The sequence below is a fragment of the Prionailurus viverrinus genome, chromosome E3 (genome assembly GCF_022837055.1).
Source record: "Prionailurus viverrinus isolate Anna chromosome E3, UM_Priviv_1.0, whole genome shotgun sequence".
Lineage (NCBI taxonomy): Eukaryota > Metazoa > Chordata > Mammalia > Carnivora > Felidae > Prionailurus > Prionailurus viverrinus.
The window spans coordinates 16,063,548-16,085,491 of record NC_062576.1 but is presented as its reverse complement, the minus strand read 5'-3'; the positions used below and the strand labels follow the sequence as shown (position 1 = coordinate 16,085,491).

The window sequence follows — 21,944 nt, the reverse complement described above, 5'->3', positions numbered from 1 at the left end:
GGCAGCGTTTCACCGATGAAGGCTGCCCACGTGGGGGTTAAGGCGGCGTGGTGCGCACCCCCTGCGCAGCTCCCCTCCAGCCAGGTCAAGTGCGCCGTTGCTAGGGCAACAACCCGTCCGGGCAGGTGGCTGCTCGGAGCCCTCTTGCGGAGCGAGCACACGCAGGGACGCAGAGGCGCCCGTCCGGCCGCGACGTCAGACCCATCCCGCCCTTCAACGCCTGCAAGACCCGGCGCTATTCCCAGTACCACCTCCCGCGGGCGGCAGCTAGGGAAACCCACCAATCACAGAAGCCGACACATCTCCCGGGCCGGGCGTGCGGCAACCAATCGTGGCACACTTGTGATCCCAGGCCCACCCGAGAGGCTGGCGGCAGGGGCTGAGGCAGCCACGGCGGGAGTCGCTGCTGAGGCGGCTGCGGGCGCGGGTCGCGTCGGCGCTGCTCCGCGGGGCCGGGCCGGGCTGGCAGCAGCTGGCGCCTGGCGGTGAAGGCGGGCTCCCGGGGCGGGTGGAATGGCCCCCACCTAGGGCAGTGGGAGAAGCGGCTGAGCGCAGGATGCTGGCGAGGCGGCGCGGCGGCTCCTCACTCAACCCAGGTAAGGGGAACGCCGCGCTCGCTGTGGCCCGGCTGGGAGCGCCTCCCCGGCCCCGCTGCCTTCCCGCCGCCGCCCACATGGCTCCGGGCCCCGGGCGGCTCGGTCCTGACATCCCTTGGCCCCGCGTCACCTCCTGCCCGCACGTCTCCCCATCTCCCTGCGGGCAGTTGTCCAGCCCCGCCCCCCGAGCGCGGCGCCCCTCGCCCTGGCCTGCCGGCTCCTGCACCCACACCCGCTCCCCTTCCCCCAGCGCCTGCGTTTCCCGGTCTCCGCTTCGCCGTCGTCCGCCTCGTCCCCGCCGTGGTCATCCCCCTGCCGCCCCCTCCCCTCTCCGTCCCCTCCCCTTTCGTAGCGCTGGCACCGTTTCCCAGCCCCTGCAGTCCTTTGGGGCGCCTTCCCGGGATGAGACCCACCGCCCCACCCCACCCCTCGCCCGCCGCCCATCCCGCCGGGATCAGATCAGACTTTTGCCTTCACTTGTACCCCGGCTTCGCTTCCACAGACTCACCCTCATGCCTGCCCCGTATTGCCATGTCCTCCGTACCTTCCAGGCGCCCCCCATCCCCCCCATGTCCCTGGGTTTTGCCCTTTTGCTCTCAGATGCCTTCCTTTCCCAACTCGCCTCTTTTTCCCCTCACTTTCATCAGCCACGGTCACTAACACTTCTTTTCCTTTACACTTAAACCGTCAGACACCCTAATACCCTCCTGAACGCCAGATCCGTAGTTTGAACATCATAATTCGTCTTTCAATGACCTGCACGCATGACATGTAAAGTGTCTTGCCCAGAGCCTGGCACACAGTAGGCCTGCCACATAGCGGATGCTCACGCGTGTTAGTCTCTTCCTCCTTCAGGTCTCTGTACTCTCCAGATGGTCGTAGCAAGAGGTTCAGCATCGGGAGGGATTCTTCCCACTCCTTGAAGAGTGGTGCGGTAGATGGCAGGACAAATTAGTGAACTCCGAGTGTGAGAAAGAGATTAAATTGTCAATTATTTACTCACTGTATATATTCAGGAAAAAAAAACACCCTGAATTCTGCAATCTTTGTGTTAAGTATTGTTTTATATTAATTGGCTTTGTAAATGATTCTTAGGGAGCCTCAAATATAATCACTCCCTTATCAGCTCCCACCTTCAATCAGCAGTGTTTACCTACTAGCCAGAATACAGCATTGTATGTAAGAAGTATTTCACTTGTTTCTCTCTCGGTTGGATAGTCCAATCCTGCAATGAATTTTCATCCTTTAAGAGCTTAGAGGAATCAGGTTTAGAATTTTGGGAATCAGCTCTTGAAGGGATCAAAAATGCTTAGGAGCGAAAGTTCTGACAAGTGCTGTAGGAGTGAAAGTAATTATCCCTCACTTTCCCAAACTCTCTTTCTGGCAACCCAAGGAAGTAGCTACAGCCTTGTCTTTTTTTTTTTTTTTTTCTTTCTTTCTTTCTTTTTTAAGAGTGAAATAAAAATGTAACTTTTTAAAAGTATAAAAGCAATGTTACTGGCTTCAAGCCATTCTTGCTGCATTTGCTCTGATGGTCTCCAAGTCAGGATGAATCAAACAGTTGGTTTTTTCTGCTCCTAGGATCTCCAGAGCAGACTGGAGAAAATCATGTAAGTGAGCTGCTGATGCTGTTCTAAACTTCTGGATTCTGAGTTTACTCTCACTGGCTGGAGATGCTTTGACTTTCCCCTAGGTTAATCTTATGTACTAAAACCTAAATGGCTGTTTGTAGATTTTTACCATTCTCCTCTCGGTGTCCTACTGGATGTTTTTCATTGCTTATTTTGCAATAAGCAGAAAATTCACAGAAGAAATTGGTGAACTTCAGCCCTGACTACTAAAATTCTATCATTTTTCTGTGTGCCTATGCCTATCTGATTTCTGATCTCCTTTCCTTTTATCAAAGAAGGGTCCTCCTTTCTAAAACTAACATCTTCGATCTCTGCATTGTCATTTTTTCCCTCAGCCTGCGTACATGCTCAGATTTCCACCTTCCAAAACAAAAACAAAAACCTTCCCTTGACGCTTCCCTCTTTTTCATTTTCTCCGATTAACATGATATTCACTAGAGTTTCGGTTTATGTTCTTTTCTCTAATTTCCTTGTGTGATTGATTATACCTCCTTTCATGGCTTCAAATAGTGCTGTATTTATGGTTTTCAAAGATGTGTATTCGGTCCCCATTTTTCTTGAATTTCAAGTATTCTTTATTTTCATTTGTCTATTGGAAAGCTAAACTTGGATAGTGAATGCTCCAAACTTGGTTATCTTTTCCTTTCCCTTCCCTTTACTCACATAGCCCCCTCAAGCACAAACATTTCTTGTTCCGTTTTAGGCCTTCATCCTAGAAACCTTAGAATCCTCTTCTCTCCTCACAGTAGCTCTGTTATAGCTCATATTGTTTCTACTTGAAATCTTTTTCTTTCCTCATTGCCAGAAGATTGGTTGAAGCCTGGGTTATGTTTTTCTCAAATGGAGTTGGTCATTTTTAACCCAGGCACTACTTTATGAAACCACCTGGATAGCTTTTAAAGGGTAAGGATGAGGGGATGAAGGCTTCCACAGAGATTCTGATTCAGTCGATTTGCTCTGGGACCAGAGATTGTCATTTAAAAAAGGCTTCCTGGGGTACCTGGGTGGCTCAGTTGGTTAAATGCTGGACTCTTGGTTTCAGCTCGGGTCATGATTTCGTGGTTCTGAGCTCCATGTCAGGCTCCGTGTTGATGGTGCACAGCCTGCTTGGGATTCTCCCTCTCTGCCTCTCCCCTGCTCTCTCTCTCAAAAAAAAAAAAAATTTTTTTTTTAAGTTTATTTATTCTTGAGAGATAGAGTAAGACAGAGCATGAGCAAGGGAGGGGAAGAGAGAAGGGGAGACACAGAATCCGAAGCAGGCTCCAGACTCTGAGCTGTCAGCACAGAGCCCGATGCAGGGTTCGAACCCATGAACCGCGAGATCATGACCTGAGCCAAAGCCAGACGCTTAACCAACTGAGCCACCCAGGTGCCCCCCCCCCCCCCCCCCGCTCAAAATAAATAAACTTAAAACAATTTTTTTTAATTAAAAAAAAAAACATGTTTCCCATGTGACTGTAATGTGCAGCTAGGGTGGAGAACTAGGGTGAGAGCTTAAGAGGAACTGATAGAACCCTGAGGAACTATAGTATTTAATTGTAATACTATAGTATTTAAAAATCAGCATAAATGTCACTTTGTTGGCGTGATTAGTTGCTTACTTTCCTGGCACTTGGTAGACATACCTATTATAGTACATATCATTTTATTTAAATTATTTCTCGTGGGCCCATTTTTCTCATGACTAGGAGTTCCTTGAGGTCTAGGATCACGCCTGAAGGTAAGCTATGTCTCTTCTACACTACTCACAACACTTCTGACACCAAATATGTGGGCTTTCCCTTTACAATTCTCCGACCCTCCAAACACCAACTGGTGTTTTATAATTTAACCCAATTATGGCACCACCTACCTAGAGTTAGTGTAGATCCCACACATTAAGACTTTAGCCTCTGCCTGTCCTCCTCCCCCCCTCCCCCCCCCCCCCCCATGCCAGTTGCAAGTCCCAGGTCATGACCTGTACTTCGGTCTAACTGGCTGTAAACTGGGGCTTCTCACAACCCAGGTCAGTTATTTGCTATAATGGCTCACAGAACTCTGGGAAGCTCTTTACTTAACCATTACCTGCTCATTAGAAAGGATGTAACTCAGGAACAGCAAATGGAAGAGATACCTAAGGCATCTCTTGTGGGAAGGGGTATGGGACCTCCATGAACTTCCATGCCTTCTCTGGGGGCACCATCCGGGCATATCCATGTGTTCACCAATCCAGAAGGTCTCTGAATCCCTTCAGTTAGAGTTTATGGAGGCTTCATTATGTAGGCATAATCATTGGTCGATGGGGATAAACTCTATCTGTAGCCCCTTTCCCCCATTCTGAGGTCAGGGGTTGGTTCTTCTGGCAACCAGCCCCCATCCCCCAAGATATGGTTGAAAGGGGCTTATGATGAATAACAAAAGATGCTCCTCCAACCCCATCAAGAAATTCCGAAGGTTTTAGGAGCTCTGTGCCAGGAGCCAGGGATGAAGACCTAATATATATTCTGTTATGTGATTCTTATATCACAGTATGGTAGTACCTTATTTATTTTTTTGTCACTGCCTTGTACAGTACTTAGTATATTTTAAAAACTTGATAAAAATTAGTTCAGTGAATCAGTTGGTAAATAATGTGAAACAGATCTTGAATTTACAGTTTTGCAAGATGACCATCTGTTTCTTTCTTGGCTGCTTAACAGGTCACTAGTCATACTTGCATAGTCATTCTTGTTTAAAAAAAACCACACACACACACTCTATAAATTAGAGTGGATTAAGATAAATATTATTTGCTCTTAGGATTTGGCTTTTAAGATGGTTAAGCTGTTACATGATTATAGAGGTTCATTCAGGACTTCCTCTTTAGGAGATACTATTTAAAATAGACTTTATGGATGGTTGAGACATAATGTATCTTCCATCTTTTTTAAACAAATAGCTCTGATTTTAGGCTCATAAGCTTTGGATTTTTCAAGTAGAACAGAACTGTTAAATTGATAAAAGATCTTGAACAGTGGCAGAACTATTTCTTTTTAAGAGAATTAAGGAAACAGGGAAGCCATCTACATATATGAATCTCATTGGCATTGGTGATGGTGAGGGGGAAATCGGTAATTCCCAAATATTTAATTACTATTATAAGAAAAACTTGTAATTGCTCATATAATGGTACTTGTATACTTTGTAATAAGTTAGAATTAAGATTTAAACAATAGAGTTGTCTTCTTTTGTTCTTTAGTTTTCTTAAGATTTTCTTGCTATTTCTGTTTGTAGAATTTGTGATGGACAGTTCTTTACTTTTAGCACTTGAAAATATTGTGCCACTTCCTTGACACCTCCATGATTTCAGATGAGAAACCCTCTATCATTGGAATTCGTGTTTCCCTACAGGTGACGTATCCTTTCTCCCTGGTTGCTTTAAAGGTTTTTTCTTTGTCTTTAGTTTTCATAAGTGTAAGTATGATATATCTTGGCATGAATTTGTTTGAGTTTATCCTATTTGCAGTTCTTTTAGGTTTTTGAACTGTTAAGTTCATGAGTTTTGCCAAATTTTGGGTGTTTCAGCCATTTTTAGAATAATTTATTAGCACTGTTCTCTTTCTCCTTTCTTTCTTTGTGAGAATACAAATCTTAGAACTTTTGTGATTGTCCTACAGTGCGGGAGGCATTATTTTTTTCTCTATTGTTTAGATCTTTTCACTTTTATTGTGCTACTTCCAGTTTCAGCTTGACTCATTTTTGCCTCTGTTGTATTCATTCTGCGATTGAGCCCATCTAGTGACTTTTTGTGTTGGTTATGTTATTTTTCAGTTCTGTAATTTCCATTTGGTTCTTTTCTGTATCTTCTATTTTTTTGCTAAGATTTTTTATTTTGTTGTTTGTTTCAGTTGTATAGCTCAATGCTCATTAAAACATGATGGCTGCTTTAAAATTCTTGTCAGGTGGGGCGCCTGGGTGGCTCAGTCAGTTAAGCCTCTGACTCTTCATTCTGGCTTAGGTCAAGATCTCACATCATGAGTTGGAGCCCTGAGTTAGGCTCTGTGTTGACAGAACAGAGCCTGCTTGGGATTTTTCTCTCTGGCCCTCCCCCACTTGTGCTCTTGCTTTCTTTTTCTCTCTCTCTCAAAATAAATAAACTTAAAAAAAAGTTAAAAAAAATTAAGATCCTTGTTCAGGTAATTCTAACATCTGATTCATGTGTGGTATTAGTGTTTGTTAATTGTCTTTTATTTATTCAAGCTGTGTTTTCCTGGTTCGTGGTATGATGATTGACTTTTTATTGTATCCTGGACATTTTTGATGTTTTGTTGGAGACTCTGGATCCTATTAAAATTTTCTGTTTTAGTAAGCAGTCACCCTAAGAGGTTTAGTGCGTAGGTCTTAGCCTACTTTTTTTTTGGTAACAACTTGAGTTATAAATCACATACCATACATTTGCCCATTTAAGTTATAAGATTTTTTAGTATATTTACAGAGTTGTGCATTCATTACTACAATCAATTTTAGAACATTTTCATTACCCCACAGAGAAACTGTGCACTCCTTACTTGTCACCCCCAACTGTCCCATTTATTATCCCCTCCGTCTCTAAGAAACTACTGATCTATTTTCTGGCTCTGTAGATTTGCCTATTCTAGACATTTCATGTAAATGTAAAAATATAATATGTACTCTTTTGTTACTGGTTCACTTAGCTTAAGGTTTACAGTGTTCTTCCATGTTGTAGAATGTACCGGTATTTTGTTTCTTTTTATTGCTGAATAATATTCCATTTTATGGACAGACCATTTTTTATTCATTAATCAGTTAATAGGTGTTTAGATTGTTTCCACTTTTGGCTCTTTTGAGTAATGCTGCTATGAATATTTTTGTATAAGTTTTTGTATGGACATGAATTGCTGGGTCATATGGTAACTCTAGAACTCTAAGTGTAACATTTTGAGCAATTGCCAGACTGTTTTCCAAAGTGGCTGCCCCATTTCATATTTCTGCCAGCAATGTATGAATGTTCCAATTTCTCAAAGTCCTCCTTAACACTTGTTCCCTGACTCTTTGATTATAGCCATCCTAATGGGTGAAGTAATACTTTGGGGCTCCAGTTGCATTTCCGTGATGGGTAATGATGATGAGCATCTTTTCATGTGCTTTCTGGCTATTTGTATATATTTAGAGAAATCTCTATTCCTTTGCCTATTTTAAAATTAAGTAGTCTTTTTATTGTTGTGGGATTTCTTTATAATTCTAGATACTTACCAGTTATATGATTTGCAAATACAAATATCCCATTCTTTGGGTGTCATTTAACTTTCTTGATGGTACCCTTCGAAGCACAAAGGTGTTTAATTTGGATGAAGTTCAATTTATCATTTTTCTTTTTGTTGCTTGTGGTTTTTGTTTTGTTTTGTTTTGTTGTTAGGCTCCATGCCCAATGTGGGCCATTTTTCTTTTTGTTACTTGTGGTTTTTGTTTTGTTTTGTTTTGTTGTTAGGCTCCATGCCCAATGTGGGCCTTATGACCCCAAGATCAAGAGTTGCATGCTCCACCTACTGAGCCACCCAGGCGCACCCTTTAGGTTTCATATTTAAGAAACCATTGCCTGATTCAAGGTCATGAAAATTTAATCTTATGTTTTCTTCCAAGAGTGTTATAGTTTTAGCTCTTACATTTAGGTGTTTGTTCTATTTTTGTGAATTTTGTATATGGTGTGAGATACGGGTCTAACTTCATCTTTTTGCTTATAGATATTCAGTTATCTCAGTACCATGTGTTGAAAAAAACCTATTCTTTCCCACTTTTAATTATCTTGGCACTCTTACCCAGTTGGAATTTGGTAGGGATTGCATGGAACCTGTAGATCAATTTGAGGAATATTGCTATCTTTTTTTTTTTTTTTTAATTTTTTTTTTCAACGTTTTTTATTTATTTTTGGGACAGAGAGAGACAGAGCATGAACGGGGGAGGGGCAGAGAGAGAGGGAGACACAGAATCGGAAACAGGCTCCAGGCTCTGAACCATCAGCCCAGAGCCTGACACGGGGCTCGAACTCCCGGACCGCGAGATCATGACCTGGCTGAAGTCGGACGCTTAAACGACTGCGCCACCCAGGCGCCCCGAGGAATATTGCTATCTTAACAGTATTAGCCTTCCAGTCCAAGAACATGAAATGTGTTTTCATTTATTTAGATCTTAAATTTCTTTCAATAACATATATAATCTCTTCTAGTTTTCCATGTTCAAGTCTTGCATTTTTTGGTAAAATTTGTTACTTAATATTTTATTCTTCTGATGCTATTGCAAATGGAATTGTTTTCTTAATTCCATTTTTGTATTGTTATTGTTAACACATAGAAATACAATTGAGGGGTGCCTGAGTGGTTGAGTCAGTTGACCATCTGACTCTTAATTTTGGCTCAGGTCATGATCTCAGGGTCATGGGCTCCACGCTGGATGTGAAGCCTGCTTAAGATTCTCTCTCTCTCTCTCTCTCTCTCTCTCTCTCTGCCCCTCCCCTGCCCAAAGAAATACAGTTGAGTTCTGTACATTAGTCCTGTATCTTGCAACCATCCTGAACTCATTTAACAGTTCTGATAGTTTTCTTAATGAGTTATTAGGATTTTTTAAAAAATATTTATGAGGGAGAGAGAAAAAGAGAGAGAGAGAGAGAGAGACAGCATGTGCATGCATGAGGGGGGAGGGGCAGAAAGAGAGGGAGACAGAATCCCAAGCAGGCTCCATGCTGCCAGCAAAGAGCCCGATGTAGGGCTTGAACCCACAAAGCACAAGATCATGATCTGAGCTGAAATCAAGAGTTGGACTCTTAACCAACTGAGTCACCCAGGCACCCCAAATGAGTTATTAGGATTTTATATATACATGATATGTCATCTCTGATGAGAGATAGTCTTACTTCTTCCTTCTAATCTGGATGCTTTTAAATTTATTTTTCTTGCCTAATCGCCTTGGCTAGAACCTGCTGTACAGCAGACATCCAGTCTTGTTGCTGATCTTAGGGGGTAATCATGAAGTGTGAAGTTAGCTGTGGGTTCTTAGATGTCCTTTTTCATGTTGATGATGTTCTCTTCTATTTCTGACTTATTCCTTGTGTTTAGCATGAAAGAGTGTTGGATTTTGTCAAGTGCTTTTTCAGTGCCTATTGAGATGATTGCGTGGTTTTTGTCATTTATTTTATTAATATGGTGTATGACATTACTTGATTTTCATATGTTGAAACAATCTTACATGACTGGGACAATCCACCTTTGGTCATGGTTTGTGATCCTTTATATATGTTTCTGGATTTGGTTTGTTGGCATTTGGCTCAGTTTTTGCATGTATATAGATAAATATATCTTTGTAGTTTTCTTGTAGTGTCTTTAGTTTTGGAATCAAGAAAACTGGCCTCATAGAATAAATTGGGAAGTGTTTGCATTTCTTCTATATTTTGGAAGAGTTTTAAGGATTGGTGTTCATTCTTAAGGTTTGGTAGTATCCACTAGTGAAGTCATTTGATCTTAGACTTTTCTTTGTGGAAAGCTTTGATTACTAATTCAAATCTTTTTACTTGTTACAGCTTGATTCAGAGAATTTCTTTGTGAATTGATTTTAGTACTTTGTGTCTTCAAGGAATTTGTCTACTTCATGTAGTTACCTAATTTGTTAGATTACAATTGTTTATAGTATTCTGTATAATTCTTTAGAATATTTTTTATTTATGTAAGGTTGGTAGTAATTACTGATTTTAGTAAGTTGAGTCTTCTTTTTTGTTCTTGCTAAATCTAACTAAATGATTCTGTTGATCTTTTCAAAGAACCAACTTTTTATTCTGTTGATTTTCTTTATTCTTTGTTCTCTATTGTATTTGTTTCACTGTAGTCTAATTAATTCCTTCTGTCTACTGGCTTTGGATTTAAGTTACCCTTCATTTTCTGGTTTCTTAAAGTTAACAGGTTGTTGATTTGAGATCCTTTTAATTTTTAAAGTTTTAAACTTTTAAGATTTTATTTTTTAAATTTACATATAATTGACATATTGTGTAAGTTTAGGGTGTGCAACATATTGATTTGAGATTTATTTTTAATATAGGTATTTACAGCTATAATTTTGCTTATCGCATAGCTCTTGGTGCTTTTGCTACATCCCATAAGTTTTGTGTTTTTTATCTCAGTATTTCCTAACTTACTTTGGTATTTCTTCTTTGGCTCATTGGTTATTTAGGAGAGTGTTGTCTAATTTTCACATATTTGCAAATTTCTCAAATATTTTTTCATGGTATTTTCTAAATCTATTGTGGTTGGAGAATATACTTTGTATGATTTTTATCCTTTGTATGATTTTTATGATTTGTTTCATGGCCTATCCTAGAGAATGTGCACATGAAAATGATATGTGTGTGTGTGTAAATACATACATACATATGTATTTATGTATGTATTGTTGCTTACTGTTGCAGCCTGCAGTCTTGTAGGTGTTTGCTGAGTCTACTTGGCAAATCTCTTTACTTGATCTTTCGTCTGATTGTTTTATCCATTATCAAAAATAGCGTAATGAATTCTCCAAATATTATTGTTGAATTGTCTGTTTCTCCCTTCAGTGCTGTCAATTTTTGCCTCTTGTGTTTGGAAATTCTATTTTTAGGTGTATATGTATTTATAATTGTAACTTCTTTATGGATATCAGGTCTTATAAAGTGCCTGTTGTTGCTAGTAACAAATTTTTTTTTTAATTTTTTTTTTTCAACGTTTATTTATTTTTGGGACAGAGAGAGACAGAGCATGAACGGGGGAGGGGCAGAGAGAGAGGGAGACACAGAATCGGGAACAGGCTCCAGGCTCTGAGCCATCAGCCCAGAGCCTGACGCGGGGCTCGAACTCACGGACCGCGAGATCGTGACCTGGCTGAAGTCGGACACTTAACCGACTGCACCACCCAGGTGCCCCACAAATTTTATCTTAAAGTGCATCACATGTGATGTTAGTTTAGCTACTCCAGAGACTTTTGGTTATGGTGCATGGTATATCTTTTGCCTCCTTTTGCTTTCAGCCCATTTGGTCATTGAAACTAAAGTATATCTTTTAGGAAACATATGTTTGAAAGATTTTTTTTAAAAAGTTTTTATTCAAATTCCAGTTAGTTAACATACAACGTAGTGTTCGTTTCAGGTGTATGATATAGTGACTCACCACTTCCATACAACACCCATTGCTCATCACAAGTGCACCCTGTAATTCCCGTCACCTATTTATTTTTATTTTTTGGGAGAAAGCATGAGTGGGGGCAGGACAGAGAGAGAGGGGGACAGAGGATCTGAAGCAGGCTCTGCATTGACAGTAGTGAGCACGATGTGGGGCTTGAACTCACAAACTGTGAGATCATGCCTGAGCCAAGGTCAGATGCTCAACCAACTGAGCCACCCAGGTGCCCATCCCCATCACTTACTTAACCCATTCCCCCATCCACTTCCCCTTTGGTAACCATCAGTTTGCTCTCTATAGTTAAGAGTCTCTTTCTTGGTTTGTCTGCCTCTCTATCTCTTTTTTCCTTTGCTTGTTTGTTTTGTTTCTTAAATTCCACACAGGAGTGAAATCATATGGTTCTTGCTTTCTCTGACTAACTTACTTCACTTAGCATAATACTGTCTAGGTCCATCCATGTCATTGCAAATGGCAAGATTTCATTCTTTTTTATGGCTGAGTAATACTCCATTGTATAGATATACCACATCTTTATCCATTCATCAGTCGATGGTCACTTGAACTGTTTCCATAATTTGGTTATTGTAGATAATGCTGCTGTAAACATCAGGGTGCGTGTATTCCTTTGAATTAGTATTTTTGTATTGTTTGGGTAACTGCCTTGTATTGTGATTACTGGATTGTAGGGTAGCTCTGTTTTTGTTTTGTTTTTTATCTTTTTGAGGAACCTCCATACTGTTTCCCAGAGTGGCTACGCAAGTTTGCATTTCCACCAATAGTACAAGAGGGTTCCCCTTTCTCCACATTGTCACAAACACCTGTTGTTTCTTGTGTTGTTGATTTTAGCTGAAAGGTGTGAAGTGTAGTTTTTTGTTTTGTGTTGTTTCATTTGAGAGAGTTCCTGAAGGTGGGGAGGAGCTCACCCGATGCAGTACTTGAACTCATGAACCGTGAGATCATGACCTGAGCCGAAGTCAGATGATTAACTGACTGAGCCACCCAGGCGCCCAGGTATAGTTTTGATTTGATTTTCCCAGATGATGAGTGATGTTGAGCATCTTTTCATGTGTCTGCTGGCCATCTGTATGTCTTCTTTGTAAAAATGACTATTCATGTCTCCTGATTTTTGAATTGAATTATTCATTTTTTGGGTTTATAAATTCTTTATATACTTTGGATATAAAGTATCCAAAATAAATTGAGCTTTATAAGCTTTATAAATTCTTTATATACTTTGGATACTAACCTATTATTGGATATATCATTTGCAGATATCTTCTCTGGTTCCTTAGGTTGCCTTTTAGTTTTGTTGACTATTTTCTTCACTTTGCAGAAACTTTTTATTTTGATGAAGTCCCAATAGTTTATTTTTGCTTTTGTTTCCCTTGCCTCAGCAGATCTCTCTAGAAACAAGTTGCTACAGCTGATGTCCAAGAGATTCCTGCCTATGTTCTCCTCTAGGATTTTATGGTTTCAAGTCTTACATTTAGGTCTTTCATCTATTTTGATTTTATTTTTGTGTTTGGTATAAGAAAGTGGTCCAGTTTCAATCTTTTGCGTGTTGCTGTCCAGTTTTCCTAACTCTGTTTGTTGAAGAAACTGTCTTTTTCCCTATTGGATATTCTTTCCTGCTTTGTTGAAGATTAATTGACCATATAGCTGTGCATTCATTTTTGGGTTTTCAATTCTGTTCCAATGATCTATGTGTCTATTTATGTGCCAGTACAACAAAAATAAAAAGCTCTATGGTCTCCATTGAGGGTGATATTATCAGTGGTTTTTATATATATGCCCTTTGTTATGTTGAGGGATGTTCCTTCTAAACCTACTTTGTTGAGGGTTTTTATCATGAATGGATATTGTACTTTGTCAGATGTTTTTTTCTGCATCTATTGAAATGATCATATGGTTCTTATCCTTTTTTTTATTAATGCGATGTGTCACGTTGATCAATTTGTGAGTATTGAACTGGTGTTGCAACCCAGGAGTAAATCCTACTTGATTGTGGTGAATTATTTTGAAATGCATTACTGGATTTGGTTTGCTAGTATTTTATTTATTTATTTTTAATTAAAAAAATTATTTTTATGTTTATTTATTTTTGAGAGAAACAGAGACAGAATGTGAGTGGGTTGGGGCAGAGAGAGAGGAGGCACAGAATCTGAAGCAGGCTGCAGGCTCCAAGCTGTCAGCACAGAGCCTGACATGGGGCTCGAACTCACGAGCTGTGAGATCATGACCTGAGCCGAAGTCTGACGCTCAACCAACTGAGCCACCCAGGCACCCCAGTTTGCTAGTATTTTATTAAAATTTTGCATCCATGTTTATCAGGGATATTGGCTTGTAGTTCTCTTTAGTGGAGTCTTTCTCTGGTTTTGGTATCAGGGCAATGCTGCCCTCATAGAATGAGTTTGGAAGTTTTCCTTTCTTTCTTTTTCTTTTTTTTAATAGTTTGAGAAGAATAGGTATGAATTTTTCTTTAAATGTTTGGTATAATTCCACTGTGAAGCTGCCCTGGACTTCTGTTTCTTGGGAATTTTTTTGATTACTGATTCAATTTCTTTGCAGGTTATCAGTCTGCTCAACTTTTCTATTTCTTCCTGTGGTAGTTTTGGTAGTTTATATATTTCTAGGAATTTACCCATTTCTTCCAGTTTGTCCAATTTATTGGCATATAGTTTTTCATAATATTCTCTTATAATTGCTTGTATTTATGTGATGTTGGTTGTTATTTCTCCTTCCTTACTGTGGTTTTATTTATTTGGGTTCATTCTCTTTTCTTTTTGATAAGCCTAGTTAAGAGATGCAAGCAGAACTGGGTGAGTGTGTGTGTGTAGGGGGTGTTGGAGCCGGGGAGTGATAAAAGAAGAGGCTAGGGGCAGGTAAGCACTGGATCTGGAAGGATTTTATATGTTATGGCGAGGATTTTGTTCTGAGAGAAGTAAAGGGCTTGAAAGGTTTTAAGCAGGGGAGTGTCATAAGTATATTTGCATCTTAGATTACTTCTGAAACAGGATATTGAATGAACTGACTGAAGGTCAGAGAGTATCAGTTATTAGGCCATGGAGTTACGCAAGTGAGAAAATATGAGGGTGAGGATTAAAGCCATGTCAGGAGGGGAAGAAGAGAGAGGGAGAATAGATTCAAGAGACACAAAGCGAGAAAAATTGACGGGACTTCACAAGTTACCATGGAGAAGTTAAGGGAGAAACTACGTAAAGGCTCCCAGATACTTATCTTGGGCATCTAGGAGGAAGCGGCTCATTTACCAGTAGAAGAAATAGAAGAGGGGGAGAAATTTACTAGGGAAGATGTGTTCCATTTGGTCTTCTTAAATTTGACTGCCAATGGAACATCTAGATAGAGTTGAGTTGTGCCTTGGCCTTTGAATGATCAGGTTGAGATTTGGGATGCAGGCCTTGGTTGAAAATAGAGTTGAGAGGCATCAGAATGTAAGTAGAGGATAGCTGTAGATGAAGGAGGGTGAGTGTGGGAATGTGGATGAGGGAACCCAGCACATAAATTAAACAATTGTCAGTGTTCTGTGATGTTTGCTTTTGAAATATATCAAATTTGTGTACATAGTTGAGGCTACTTTTCCCTGGGCTTTCAACTTTGTTCCACCAATGAATCTTAATACCATAACAGTTATAATAGTTTTGTTAATACTTTAATATTTGTGTGTGTTCTTTCCCAAACTCTTGGAAAAACTATTTTTTCTACGTGCTATAAATTTTGTAGATTCAGTTTAAAAAGTCCTGTTGGGATAATGATTGAAATTGCAAAATTTTTTATGATTTCCAGATTACTTTGTTTGTGTTTATTTGTATCTCCTTGCTTCATTTTTGACATTTGTTGAACATTTGCTTTGTTTCAGATGACTCTAAAGGTATGTTATGGAGATTTGAGAAGATTTCACTAGGTGTTTATTATTCATCTGTATTTTCTTTGCTTTATATTTTATCTGATATTTATGCACTCACTGCATGATGATGTATTTTAATTTGTACTTTAAAGGAGCTTGTAATCTACTGAGGGTAAACTAACCACAATACAGTGCATGAGTGTGCAAACCAACATGTTGTTCCCAAGTGCCTGAGGTTACAGAAGTTGGAACAATCTATTTTGGGGGCGAGGGAGATAGGAAAAGAACACTGAGGAGGTGTGTATAAAAGGGAGAATAGGGCATAACCTAGGAGGCAGCAGGATGAGTAGAGGGCAGGTATGGAGGTGTTTTGTGTGGAGTGAGAGTGGTCCTGAATGGGGCAGGCTGCATGGGAGGAGAGCTGGGAAGTGAAGTTGGAAGATGAGGAGGAGCCAGTGTATGAAGGGTGCCACAGGCCTGTGGTCTTTTTTTGCTTTTGTTTTTTTAAATGTTTTATTTTTATTTATTTTGAGAGAGAGAGAGAGGGAGAGAGAGAGAGAGAGAGATGAATCAAGTGGGGGAGGGGCAGAAAGAGGGAGAGAGAATCCCAAGCACGCTCTTCGCTGTGACCGTGGAACCTCACACGGGGCTCGATCTCATGAACCATGAGATCATTACCTGAGCCAAAATCAAGAGTCAATTGCATAACGTACTGAACCACCCTGGTGCCCCCCCCTTTTTAATTATTGAAGTATAGTTGACATACAATGTTATATTAGTTTCAGATGTACAACATAGTAATTTTTTTAAAAGTTTTTATTCCAGTTAGTTAACACACAGTGTTATATTAGTTTCAGGTGTACAGTGTAATGATTGAACAATCTATATAATACCCGATCCTCATCAGGACAAATGAATTCCTTACTCCCCATCACCCATTTAACCCATCCCCCAGCCATGTCCCCCTTGCTAACCATCAGTTTGTTCTCTATAATTAAGAGTCTGTTTCTTGATTTGTTTCTTTCTCTCTCTGTTTTTATTTTATTTATTTTTTTTAAACTTTTTTTTTTAAATTTTTTTTTTAACGTTTATTTTTGAGACAGAGAGAGACAGAGCATGAATGGGGGAGGGTCAGAGAGAGGGAGACACAGAATCTGAAACAGGCTCCAGGCTCTGAGCTGTCAGCACAGAGCCCGACGCGGGGCTCGAACTCACGGAGTGTGAGATCATGACCTGAGCCGAAGTCGGCGCTTAACCAACTGAGCCACCCAGGCGCCCCTCTCTGTTTTTATCACAACATAGTGATTTGACAGTTCTATGAATTACTCAATATTTACAATGATAATGCTTACAATCACCATCCATTCCCATACAATGTTATTACAATATTATTGACTGTATTCTGTATGCTGTACTTTTTATCTCTGTGACTTATTTATTTTATAACTGGAAGTTTCTGCCTCTTAATTTCTTTCACCTATTTTGCCTATCTCCCAACCCCCTCCTCTCTGGCAACCACCAGTTTGTTCTCTGTATTTATGATCCTTTTTTGTTTTTTGTTCAATTATTTTTTTACATTCCATGTATAAGTGAAATTTTATGGTATTTATCTTCTGACTTATTTCACTTAGCATAATACCCTTTAGGTCCATCCACGTTGTTGTAGATGGCAAGATCTGATTCTATTTTAGGACTATTCCATCACACACACACACACACACACACACACGCACACCCCTAACACATACATACATACATACATACATACATACATACATACATACACACATACATACAGGGGTGGCTCAGTCGGTTTAAGTGTCAGACTCTTGATTTTGGCTCAGGTCATGATCTTACTGTTTGTGAGTTTGAGCTCCGCATCAGGCTCTGCGCTGACAGTATGAAGCCTGCTTAGGATTCTGTCTCCCCTTCTCTCTCTCTCTGTCCCTTCCCTGCTCACACACACACACAGACTGTCTCTCTCTCTCTCTCTCTTTCGCTCTCTTTATTTCTTAAAATGCATAAACATTTTGGGGCGCCTGGGTGGCTCGGTCGGTTAAGTGTCTGACTTCAGCTCAGGTCATGATCTCACCGTTCATGAGTTTGAGCCCCGCGTCGGGTTCTGAGCTGACAGCTTGGGGCCTGGAGCCTGCTTCGGATTCTGTGTCTCCCTTTCTCTCTGCCCCTCTCCCATTCATACTCTGTCTGTCTCTTTCTCTCAAAAACTGAATAAAAAGTTAAAAAAAATTTTAAAAATGCATAAACTTTTTTTAAAGTTAAAAAATATATTCAAACATGTATGTGCACACACATATATATACATACATACACACATATATATGCACACACGTGGTATATATATCTTTTCCATTCATCTGTTGATGGACTCTTAGGTGGCTTTCATATTTTGTCTCTTATAAATAATGCTACAATAAACATAGGGGTGCATATATCTTTTTGAATTAATGTTTTACTTTTCTTTGGATAAATGCCCAGTAGTGGAATTACTGGATTTATATGGTATTCTACTTTTAATTTTTTTGAGGAACCTCCATTCTGTTTTCCACAGTGGTTGCACCTATTTACATTCCCAGTAATAGGGCATGAGGGTTCCCTTTTCTCCACATCCTCACTAACACTTGTTTCTTGTCTTTTTGGAATAGCCATTCTTATTGATGTGAAGTAATATCCCGTTGTGGTTTTAATTTGCATTTCTCTGATGATTAGTGATGTTGAGCATCTTTTATGTGTTTGGTGGCCATCTGTATATCTTCTTTGGAAAAATGTCTACTCAGGTCCCCTGCCCATTTTGTGATAGTTTGTTCTTTTTGGTGTTGCATTGTATATGTTCCTTTTATATTTTGGGTATTAATCCCTTATTAGATATATCATTTGAAAATATCTACTTCCATTCAGTGCATTACCTTTTTATTTTGTTGATGGTTTCCTTTGCTGTGTAAAAGCTTTATATTTTGGTGTAATTCCAATAGTTTATTTTTGCTTTTGTTTCTCTTACCTACAGAAACATATCCATGAATATGTTGTTGCTAAGGCTGATGTCCACAGGATAAATGCCTGTTTTTCTTTTAGAAGTTTTATGGTTTCAGGTCTCACATTTAGGTCTTTAATCTATTTTGAGTTTATTTTTGTGTATGGTGTAAGAAAGTGATTCAGTTTCATTCTTTTGCAGGTAGCTGTCCAGTTTTCCCATCACCATTTATTGAAGGCACTGTCTTTTCCCCCTACTCTATTCTTGCCTCCTTTGTCATAGTTTAATTGACCATGTAAGCATGGTTTTACTTTTGGGCTCTCTATCCTGTTCCATTGATCTGTGTGTCTGTTTTTGTGCCTGTACCATACTGTTCTTATTAGCATAGCCTTATAGTATATCTTGAAATCTGAGATTTGTGATACCTCCAGCTTTGTTCCTCTCCTTCAAGGCTGCTTTAGCTCTTTGGGGTCTTTTGTGGTTCCATACAAATTTTAAGATTGTTCTAGTTTTGTGAAAAATAGTATTAGTATTTTGATAAGGATTGCATTAAATCTGTAGGTTGCTTTAGGTAGAATGGACATTTGAACAGTATTAGTTCTTCCAGTCCATGAGCATGGCTGTATCTTTACATCTGTTGTCTTCAGTTTCTTTCATCAATGTCTTATAGTTTTTTTTTTTAATTTTTTTTTTAACGTTTATTTATTTTTGAGACAGAGAGAGACAGAGCATGAATGGGGGAGGGTCAGAGAGAGGGAGACACAGAATCCGAAACAGGCTCCAGGCTCTGAGCTGTCAGCACAGAGCCCGACACGGGGCTCGAACCCACGGACCGCGAGATCATGACCTGAGCCAAAGTCGGCTGCTCAACCGACTGAGCCACCCAGGCGCCCCATTGTCTTATAGTTTTTAGAGTATAGGTCTTTCACTTCCTTGGTTAAATTTATTCTTTTTGATGTAATTATAAATGTGATTATTTTCTCTTCCTACTAATTGTTGTTAGTATGGAGAAATGCTACAGTTTCTGTGTATTTGTATTCTACAACTTTACTGAATTCATTTATTCTAATAGTTTTTTGAGGGAGTTGTTGGGGTTTTCTATATATAGTAACATGTCATCTGCAAATGGTGACAGTTTTACTTCTTTTTCACCAATTTTAATGCCTTTTATTTCTTGTATTTGTCTGATGGCTATGGCTAAGACTTCCAGTACTATGTTGAATTAACATGATGAGAGTAGAAATCTTTGACTTATTCCTGATCTTAGGGGAAAACGCTCAGTTTTTCACCATTGAGTATGATGTTAGCTTTGGGTTTTTCACATTTGGCTTTTATTATGTTGTGGTATGTTCCTCTAGATCCACTTTGTCGGGAGTTTTCATCATTAATGGATGTTGCATTTTTTCAAATGCTTTTTCTGAATCTGTTGAGATGCTCATGCAGTTTTTATCCTTCCTCTTGTTAATGTAATATATCACATTTAAAATTTTGTGAATATTGAACCATTTTACATCCCACTTGATTGTGATCAACGATTCTTTTACTGTGTTGTTGAATTTAGTTTGCTAATATATTGTTGACGATCTTTACATCTGTGTTCACTAGAGATATTGGCATGTAGTTTTCTCTTTTCGTAGTGTCTTTGTCTGGTTTTGGATCAGGGTAATGCTGGCCTTATAAAATGTATATGGGATCTTTTCCTTTCTCTACTATTTTTGGAATAGTTTGAGAAGAATAGGTGTTAAGTCTTCTTTAATCATTTGGTAGATTTCATCTGTGAAGCCATCATTTGGTGAGAGTTTTTGATCACTGATTCAGTTCAAATTTTCTACTTCTTCATCACTCAGTTTTGGAAGATTGTATGTTTCTAGGAATTTATCCATTTGTCCTAGGTTGTTTGTTTGGTTGACATATAGTTTTTCGTAGTAACTTCTTATAATCCTTTGTATTTTTGTGGTGTTTGTTGTTATTTCTTCTCTTTCATTTCTGATTTTATGTGTATGGGTTTTCTCTTTTTTTACTTGATGAGTCTGGCTAAAAGGTTTATCAATTTTGTTTATTTTTTCAAAGAACTAGCTTTTTGTTTCATTGATCTTTTCTATTTTTTTTTGTCTTGATTTCATTTATTTCTGGTGTTTATTATCTCATTCCTTATATTAACTTTGGGCTTTGTTCTTTTTTTCCTAATTCTTTAGGTGTAAGTTTAGATTATTTGAGAATTTTCTTGTTTCTTGAGGTAGGCCTGTATTGCTGTAAATTTCCCTCTTAGAACTGCTTTTGCTGTGTTCCAAAGTTTTGGACCATTGTGTTTCCATTTTTATTTATCTCCATGTAATTTTTATTTCCTCTGATTTTTTCACTGACCTACTGGCCATTTGGTAGCATGTTGTTTACCCTCCCTGTGGTTGTATTTTTTCTAGTTTTTCCTGTGATTGATTTCTAGTTTCATACCATTGTGGTTGGAAAAGTATTTGATTTTGTTTTAGTTTTTTAACATTTATTGAGACTTGTTTTGAGGCCTAATGTGATCTATCCTGGAGAATGTTCCATATGCACTTGAAAAGAATGCGTGTGTCCTGCTGTCTTTGGATGGAATGTCCTGTATATATCTGTTAAGTCTATCTGGGCTAATATATCATTCAAAGCCACTGGGTTTTGTTGTTGTTGTTGTTGTTGTTGTTGTTGTTTTAATTGATTTTTTTGCCTGTATGATCCATTGATGTAAGTGGAGTGTTAAAGTCCCCTACTAGTCTTGTGTTACTCTCAGTGTCTCCCTTTAGGTCTGTTAATATTTGTTTTCCTTTTTTTTTTTTTTTTTTTTTTAAGAAATAACTTTTTGAAAAAAAAATTTCAGGTTTATTTATTTTTGGGGGGAAGTGTGGGGGGGGGGGCAGAGATAGAGGGAGAGAGAGAATCCCAAGCAGGTTCCACACTGTCAGCACAGAGCCTGATATGGGGCTTGAACTCACAAACCATGAGATGATGACCTGAGCTGAAACCAATAGTCGGACACTTAATTGACTGAGCCACCCAGGGCCCCAATATTTGCTTTCTTATTTAGGTGCTTCAGTGTGGGATGCATGGATACTTAAAATTGCTATATACTCTTGTTGGATTGATCCCTTCCTCATTATGCAATGTCCTTCTTTGTCTCTTGCTACAGTGTTTCTTTTACAGTCTCATTTGTCTTATATATCTATCCCAGCTTTTTTTCCCGCCCACTTCCATTTGCATGGAACATCTTTTTCCATCTCTTCACTTTTAGTCTGTATGTGTCTTTAGGTCTGAAGTGAGTCTCTTGTAGGCAGCATATAGATAGATCTTGTAGTTTTCTCTGTTCCTGTCTATTCTTACTGTCTTCCCTTGTAGTTTGATGGCTGTCTTTAGCGTTATACTTGGATTTCTTTCTCTTTTTTTGTGTGTATCAGTCATAGGTTTTGGATTTGTGGCTGCCATTGGGTGCATATATAACGTCTTATGTGTATAGTAATCTATATCACATTAATTGTAGCTTAAGTTTGACCATTCTGAAAACACTAAATTTACTATTTCCTCCATGTTTCATGTATATGGCATGTATTTACATCTTTACTAATATTTTATCTTTTCAAAGCTAAAGTAGTTTTCAGATAACCATTGTGAAAGCACTAAACTTACTACTCCCTCCGTTTTTCATGTATATGGTATATTTTA

At 39.1% G+C, this 21,944-nt stretch overlaps 1 protein-coding gene across 2 annotated transcripts in view; it reads left to right on the top strand.

The window, feature by feature from the left end:
• Positions 1-366: 366 nt before the first annotated feature.
• The window catches only part of TPST1 (tyrosylprotein sulfotransferase 1), a 163,632-nt gene continuing 142,054 nt past the window's right edge, over positions 367-21,944 (top strand). The window contains exons 1-2 of one of the 2 annotated variants that reach the window (XM_047838741.1): positions 367-596; positions 5,480-5,596. The gene's annotated coding sequence lies outside the window, so the exon portion shown is untranslated. The remainder of the gene's footprint in view (positions 597-5,479; positions 5,597-21,944) is intronic. The other variant, XM_047838740.1, reaches the window with a different exon arrangement.